Raw genomic sequence first — 7,540 nt, 5'->3', positions numbered from 1 at the left:
AAGAAGAAGAAGAAGAAGAAGAAGAAGAAGAAGAAGAAGAAGAAGAAGAAGAAGAAGAAGAAGAAGAAGAAGAAGAAGAAGAGGAGGAGGAGGAGTTGAGGCGCAGTGAACCACAGGGTGGCTAACTATTGACTGAAATACTGAAATAACTCCAGGACCAAGCCCCCAATTACTAGCCCTGGCCCGGTCTTGCAAGCAAGTACTCCAAAGGGCAAAATCCTCTGACCTACTATGCTCTTTTATGCATACATACACAAAGACGCAATTTTTAATCTCAGGGCAATTCTGATTTAGAAAAATAACTATACTAAAGCATGCTATGCCTGCAATAGGGGCAGCATGCTAGATAACACTCAAGCAGTGTTCCCCCAAACGTCCTCTGGATACCTTTATCAAAACCACGAGGCTGCTTGTGGGCCTAATGGCTGCCATCCAATGTGTGATTAACATTAGAAGAAAGAGGCATGTATCCAAGCCACAGGCTGAAGTGAGATGATAGAAGACCTTGAAAACCAGCCTGTGAAATTTTAATTTCCGCCTTCAGAAGCTATTGGAGGTTTCCTTTTCTCTCTGCCAGATACGTTAACACATCAAAAAAACCGCAGGCGGTCTGAAGAGACCATTTTGTGCACCCTGTGTTTAAAGAGGTAGAGACTGGAAACTCAGAAACCTTGAGCTCAAAAGGGGGAACTGGTCAGACCTCATACAAGGAGCACTCACTTGGAGCTAGATTCTATTGAGGGTAATTCTTTCCAGGGACTGTTGTCCCCACTTTCAGGATGAGTGTCTTTTTTTTTTTTTTTTTTTTTTTTTTTTTTTTTGAGTTGAAAATGTATCTAAAATGAAAAGATACTCAAGAAATTGAAAGCACAATTGAGGACAAGAGAGTTGCAATTGTATTAACATTAGACATTTGAAACATAACATTTTTCAGATTTATTTATTTTATGTACATGAGTACACTGTTGCTGTCTTCAGACCCACCAAAAGAGAGCATCAGATTCCATCACAGATGGTTGTGAGCCACCATGTGGTTGCTGGGAATTAAACTCAGGACCTCTGGAAGAGCAGCCAGTGCTTAACTGCTGAGCCATTTCTCTAGCCCCTAGACATATATTTTAATACTAAATAACTCAAGTTACTTGGGAAAATGTTCATGAGAATTCCCATTGTCCCCCTGTTCTCTCTTTTTGAAAAATGAGATTATAGAATGACCACAGAGATGCTTTGACTGGACATAAAATCTGATAAATTAATATCAGGAGCGTTAGGGTTTGATAAGTAGTTTAGTATGTGTCCTCTCCCTGTAAGTAGGATTTTCCTTAGATTCTTTTTCTTTCTTTCTTTTTTTTTAAATTAGATATTTTCTTTATTTATATTTTAAATGTTATCCCCTTTCCTGGTTTCCCCACCGAAAACCCCATACCCTCTCCCACCTCCCCCTTCTCACCAACCTCCCACTCCTGCTTCCTGGCCCTGCAGTCCCCTACTCTGGGACATAGAACCTTCACAGGACCAAGGGCCTCTCCTCCCATTGATGACCCACTAGGCCATCCTCTGCTACATATGCAGCTAGAGCCATGAGTCCCACCATGTGTTTTCTTTGGTTGGTGGTTTAGTCCCAGGGAGCTCTGGGGGTTACTGGTTAGCTCATATTGTTACTCCTCCTAGGGGACTGCAAACCCCTTCAGCTCCTTGGGTCCTTTCTCTAGCTCCTTCATTGGGGACCCTGTGCTCAGTCCAATGGATGGCTGTGAGCATCCACTTCTGTATTCATCAGGCACTGGCAGAGACAGCTATATCAGGGTCCTGACCATCCAGCATAAGCTTCCTTAGCATTACCTAAGTCGGGGCACAGGCAGGGAATGAGTGGTGAGCAGGTGTTTGTAGCAAGAGAAAGGAAAATTTCACCTTTAACTTTCCATGTGCATCCTGTGCTCCCCATTCCCTGACCCCTTGACACATTCACTGTAAGAGGCGGAGAATGTCATCTTCCAAACACCAAGCAAGTGCCAGATAGAACTAGAAGAAGAAATTGTCCATGTGATCTCAGTGAGAGAAGAGGGACAGGGAAAGACACCTCCACCATGCTTCCTCCTGGACCGGGGGAAAGAGAAGAAACCAAATACATGCACAACAGTGCCTTGAATATGACATACTTATTGATCACATGACCACATCAAAAGTGTTACCAAGGGCTGGAGAGATGGATCAGTGGTGAAGAGCACTGACTGCTCTTGCAGAGAACTGGGACTTGGTTCTGAGCACCCACATAGCAGCTCACCACTCCAGTTGCAGGAGACCTCTCCTGGCCTTTGCATGCACTGATAGTTATGCATAACTCAAGTATATATGCATAAACATAAAATAAAATAAACCATTTTAGAAATAGTAAACAACTAAAAATAAAGTGTTGGTGATAGTAGCATAAGACACTGACCCTGGGGTATGAACAGATGCCTGACAGTAGGTTTGCTTGATAACCATCTTCCATCATAAAGCCCAGAATTAAGCAGTAAGACATAAACCACCCAATACGGAAAATTAACCACTTCCTTCTTTGGCACTAGACAAATGAAAACCAATTTATATATCAAAATATGGCAACTCTGGGAGGTTGGCTACCTTTCTGAGAATCACTCCAAGGTCTTTATCACCTCCTGACATAACATCTAAAGGAGTGATCTAGATTTCTCTTATTTAGAATTTCTACTTGTCAACTGAAGTACTTAGAAATGTAACAGGAAGTGACAAAGAGGAAAACTTAAGCAAAGCCTCTGAACATGGAACTGGGGAGATGGCTCAGTGGGTAAAAGTTTTTGCCACACGATCTTCAAAGACCTGAGTTTGGAATCCCAGAACCCATGAAAAAGCAGTGCAGGCGTCTGTGATCTTCTCAGTGCTCCTACAAGGAAGTGACAGCTAGAGACAGTCGCTGTCTCTGGAAATTCCTGGAAACTCATGTTGTAGATAAACAACAAAGACACCCTGTCTCCAACAAGGTGTAAGGTGAGGACCAACACCTAAGGTTTTCCCCGACTTTCACACCCACGCTGAGGTATATGTGCACCTGCAGTCTCAGGCACAAGTGTATATGTGTGCACACGTTCTGTATAAATAGCAACAACAACAGTAATAATAACAGAAGGCCTTAGCTACGTCTGCACTCCCCCGTCAAATGAACTCTCTGACTGGGCTGTGAAGAACCAGACAGCATTCTAATTAAGATAACCACATCAGTTACAAATTACATTATCATCCTGGTTAGCAGTTATCTGGAAGGATTTATTCTTCCTCCGGGTTTGCACATTGCTGCCTTTACTCTGCCTGCCTTACAGGTCACACATGTTATAGGGGTACAGGTGGAAACACAACCTGCTTTTTCCATGAGGAAGGAGGGGCAGATACAGAGAGCAGCAACACTGCAATGCACACAGGTAAATTCTTCACCACCAGTGGGTAGACGTGTGACTTAGGGAAGACCAACAGCCTAGATTTAAATCCTGGCTCTTGTAAACTACCATTTTGAACAAGTTTTTTGGACCCTCTCCAAGCCTCAGTTTCCCTTTCTGGAAACCTGCATGACGAATTCTAACACCCATTCCCTAGGGCTGCTACCAAGAGTTACAAAGATATAATGAAATTAAATTCTTAAAAACCAAAAACCAAACCAAACCAAAACAAAACAAAACAAAAACAAGAGAGACTTAAAACAAATGCTAGCTACTAGTATCATCAGAAAGCATCCTTTTTATTTTTGCTACTGCTGTCCCATTCACTGTTACCACCACCCTGCTCCTGTCAACAGTATTTTGCCCCATACCTTATGGAGAAAGTAGATCCCATGCTGCTTGAAGCTGTCCAGTCCAAATCAAAGAATTCATCCCGGCAGGGAGGTGAGGAGGCCCCCAGGTCCTCAGTCAGATGTCAGAAGAGAGGATTTCAGAGAAAGGAGTTGCTACAGAGGGAAGTAAGCCCGGCCTGGCCAAAGCAGATAAGTAAGTTTGTTCTAAATGGCTTCCTGGCTGAGGAGGGCCACAGGCTCACAGTCATATGATGAACTGGAGAGTGTGTTAGAGATGCTTAACTCACTCTGAAGGAAAAGCTGCAGCATTTGCACAGTCACAAGAATCCTGTGCCTTCTTCTAATGCTGTTTGGAATTGTGAAATAAATTTAGTACTGTGCAGAAGATGAAAAAAAAAAATGTTGGATGCAATGGGAACTCTGAAAAGAATTTTATTTAGCTTCTGAAAGATACATATTTCTTCTCCTGATCATGTGGTAACAATGTGAGCACTGAATGTGCTTGCTCACCACAGTTCCTTGTCCCTCAGGGGTGGGGAGAACAGCCTGGCTCAGGTTACTCTCAATGTCACGTTCAGCTGCTGATTAACTTCAAAATCTGTGAGCCCCCGTTGTTACTCCGGGACTCCAAGTAGACCGGTCCCTACTTACTCCGCATCCCTAATTTTACCAAGGGACAGCATAAGACTCAAGAGACTTTCTCTGAAACACATCTACTTGGCAAAAGGAGAGGAGCACAAACCTTGCTGATGGAAAGAAGACACAGGGGAGGGGAGAGACACGACAGCTTGAGCTTGAAATAACTTGCTGTGGGGAATCAAATGACGTGGGCAGCTTTTAAGATTTCAACAAGAAAGATGCTTAAGTAAAATACTTTTTGAAGTGAAACATTCCTGCTGCTATATATAGTGCCTGATAAATTAACTCTGTCGGATTTCTTATCTCTGCACCTCTTGCTACTAGAGGCTAAATATCATGTGTGTGTGTGTGTGTGTGTGTGTGTGTGTGTGTGTGTGTTGTGTATATATATATATATATATATATATATATATATATATACATATGTTTAAAAGCAAACCCCAGCTGTAATATTTTTTACCTTAGTAAATTTTTATTTATAATCAAGACCACCCATTTTAGAAGTGAGACCTTGTCATTTTGGCTTAGTGATTAAAACAAGTGGAAGAGCACCCTCATAGAGCAGGAGGAGGGGGGATGGGATAGGGGGTTTGTGGAGGAGAAACCAGGAAAGGGGGTAACATTTGAAATGTAAATAATTCAGGGATTGTGACAGCGCATTTGGTAAGATAGAATCTTACCTACTACACTCTTCTTCCAAGCATAAGTAGGGACTTTGGGACCCACTACCAACCTATGCTCTCGGAGGACTTTGCTCAATGATGACTGTGGTTTCCAAGGTCATCAGACTTCATAGCATTTTTCCCAAAAGGCATCTGTGGAAAAGGAACTTCGGGGCTGGAATTTATTCTGTTTAGCATTTCTCCTGTTCCGTGCCAAAGGCTTTGCCAGTGGGAAAACTCGTAAAGGGCAATGTAAACACATCCGTGTTTGCCTTCTGAAACAGAAGTTAAACACTTGCGATATTGCCCATGCTAACCAATAAACCAAGCTGTTCTCACTGAAGAAAGTATCCTCAAAACCTGGGAAACAGACTGGGGCAGGCCAGGCAACTTCAGGGTTTCTACATATGAGGAAGGATGGAGAGAGAATCTATCTCCAAAAAGGAATAAGGACCCACCATTTATTTTCTTTTTATTTGTATGTATACAAGATGGTACATGTTTTGACTCATATATACATGGTAAGATGATTGCTACAACCAAGTAAATTGATATACACCTCCATCTCACAACAGTGTGCTGTGTGTGTGTGTTGGTAAAAATACATAAAATCTCTCTTGGCAAATTTCTGATATAAAGTAAGGCTATTAACTCTAGTCTTTATGCTGCACACTGGCTACATTTTCTTACTCCACATGACTCAAAGTTGTACCCTTTGATCCCTTCTCTTTCCATTTTCCCCATTTTCCTACTGTTTCTATATATTCAGATTTTGAGTTTCTTTGATTATTGCCTACCATGAGTGATGCTGTGGTGACCATGAAGGCATAAATCTCATGGGCAGTGACTGACTGCATTCCCTTTGGATATATGACTTGATAGACAGGTTGCTGACTCATGTAGTTGGAATGGCCATTTCTTTATGAATCAATCGACCAGCCCATCAACAGCACACAAGGATTCACTCTTCTCTGTATCCTTGCTCACATTTGCTATCACTTACCTGTTTTACATTGTAGCCATTCTAACAAGTAATGTGTACTATCTGCTGTCCCCTGATAATTTCTGATGTTGGCTATATTTTTTGTATACCTTTCCTAAGGGAATTTCCATTCAGCTGTATCTTCAAGCATTCAGGTGAACAGCACATTGGTTGGCAACCTCTTAAATTTCATCAGGAAAATATAAGCTCCAGGCTAGTGGAACTGAAATGGTTAAAACTTCCAGCTCCAACACCTCCTGCCCCATCTACTGCAGAGAGAAAGTGCCACATACAGGGCCAAACCTTGGGAATAGGCAAAGAGCTGATGCCTGTGAGTCCCTTGCCTTTTGTCATCTTCCTAAGGTATTTCAGTCCTGGGGAGCTTCTAAGCAGGCAGCTAAGCATTGGGGTCCCTGCTGAAATCCAAGTAAACCATTCTACACTCACCCTTGGTATCTTTGGGTTTTAGTTCTGTCTTTTTAACCTTGTCTATATCTTAAGCTGAATTCACAAAGTTAAAAGTGGTGAATTGCTTTTTTAAAGAGACAACACCATGAGTGTTACAAAGTCTGCCAGTTAGACAAGAGACTACAATGATGAAAGCACTGCCTGCTCATCTTCCAGGCTCCCCAAGACTGGTCTCTTGAGAAAGGCTCAAGCTGCCTGCCTGCCCCATGCATAACAGTAGATGTGCTGGTTGTTTGTGTAAACTTTGTATCTGACAATCTATCTGATGCAGATTCCAAAGGCAAGTGAATGGTGTCTTCTTTGATTTGAAATAGCTCACTGAGCCAGCATCAGGTAACAATTTAACCCTGTAACCTTTCTCTCTGGTGCTGTGAATAAAACTTCTTCCCGGCTATTTTTATTCTCCCATGTGAACCTCAGTATCAGCTTCCTGGCCATATGAATCTTTATTGTGTCATACCATGGACTGTGGGGGCGGGGTCCTCCATGTATTAATTTTTTATTTTTTGCATCCTGCTCTGTTCTCTTGCTACAGCTCTGGCAGTGAACTAATTCTCTGGAATCTTCTAAACACAGTGATTTTTTTTCCATACATGCTTATTTTTTTTTTTTTTACCATGATTTGTTCTCTTATCCACAAGAAAATTGGCCAGAATCTTAAATCAGTGTTAAACAATGTTAGCGCTGTGTTTTTCCTCATTAGCTGTGAACACTTCTGTAATCTGTCCCATCGGCAGGAGCTTCTTTTGGCTTAAGACAAATTTTTTTTTAATTATGAAATTATAGATTCAGTTCTGGTTTGTGGTCTGTTCCTTTTTCTTTTTTCTTAATCAATAATGGACTTTATGTTTCTAATAACCATTTTTCTGCAACCATGGTTTGTCTATGTGGCTTTACTCTTAAGATGCTAGTACCGAGCTGAGCAGTGGTGGCACACGCCTTTAATCCCAGCACTCCGGAGGCAGAGGCAGGCAGATTTCTGAG

At 41.9% G+C, this 7,540-nt stretch overlaps 1 protein-coding gene across 1 annotated transcript in view; it reads right to left on the bottom strand.

The window, feature by feature from the left end:
- Pde4d (phosphodiesterase 4D) overlaps nucleotides 1–4,103 on the bottom strand; it is a 1,422,283-nt gene extending 1,418,180 nt beyond the window's left edge. Inside the window, exon 1 of the mRNA XM_029543935.1 lies at nucleotides 3,824–4,103. The gene's annotated coding sequence lies outside the window, so the exon portion shown is untranslated. The remainder of the gene's footprint in view (nucleotides 1–3,823) is intronic.
- Between the last annotated feature and the right edge of the window lie 3,437 nt (nucleotides 4,104–7,540).

The sequence above is a fragment of the Mus pahari genome, chromosome 11 (assembly GCF_900095145.1).
Source record: "Mus pahari chromosome 11, PAHARI_EIJ_v1.1, whole genome shotgun sequence".
Taxonomy (NCBI): domain Eukaryota; kingdom Metazoa; phylum Chordata; class Mammalia; order Rodentia; family Muridae; genus Mus; species Mus pahari.
Note: the sequence above shows the minus strand (reverse complement) of the source record. Positions and strands in the feature narration are given on the sequence as shown.